The 649-nt window shown below is 35.3% G+C and overlaps 1 long non-coding RNA gene across 2 annotated transcripts; it reads left to right on the forward strand.

Moving 5' to 3' along the window:
• On the forward strand, positions 1-526 carry LOC127750161 (uncharacterized). Of its 2 annotated transcripts, none has more exons than XR_008011544.1 (3): positions 1-40; positions 181-354; positions 453-526. It is a non-coding gene; the product is annotated as an uncharacterized LOC127750161 (long non-coding RNA). The 2 variants fall into 2 exon arrangements; XR_008011543.1 differs by having other exon boundaries at positions 1-17.
• Positions 527-649: the final 123 nt, after the last annotated feature.

Below are 649 nucleotides of genomic sequence, written 5' to 3' on the forward strand. Positions count from 1 at the left end.
AGTCATCAATGAGCAGGGTGTGTGTTCTCTCTACAGTTATGTAATTATTGCTCAAAACTAACACAATGATATCAATTTTTTCAACTGGTTACAATCATAGTATTTTTAGTCATAGTCATAGTCACAATCTAACTAATATTCATCTGTGTTATCTGTTAACGAATCTTCCTTATTTTCCAGATACTTCTAGTCGTTGTGATACTCAAGAAAAAGTCAAGAAAATTCCTAAAAGTCTGTCACTAACAAAAACTAAGCCTCTCTCATTCCGTCCAGTTTCAAAACCCATCTCACACTTAAACTTAAGGGCAGTTAAACTCAAATTTGATAAAAGTTTGGGGGATTATGACCAAAAAGGTAAGGTGGTGAAAGTTTTCTTGGTGTAAACTTTGGTATTATTGATCTTCCAACTCTCTGTCTACTTTACGCAGTAAATATTGTTAATTTTCTTCCAGATAAACCTCACTCTGTTACTCTGGCCTCTCAGGAGTCTGATCTTCAGTCCTTAAAGCAATCTAGTCCTCCTCCAAACTACCAAGAAAATCTCTAAAACTCTCTCACCCAAGAAAGCTCATTCTCTCTCACCACCTCACAATGAGAAAAGCCAAGCATCACAAATTCATTTTAGTGGTAGTTATAATTTAGTCTCTCA

This window comes from Frankliniella occidentalis, unplaced genomic scaffold (genome assembly GCF_000697945.3).
Source record: "Frankliniella occidentalis isolate FOCC.00 unplaced genomic scaffold, Focc_3.1 Scaffold144, whole genome shotgun sequence".
In the NCBI taxonomy this organism is placed as follows: domain Eukaryota; kingdom Metazoa; phylum Arthropoda; class Insecta; order Thysanoptera; family Thripidae; genus Frankliniella; species Frankliniella occidentalis.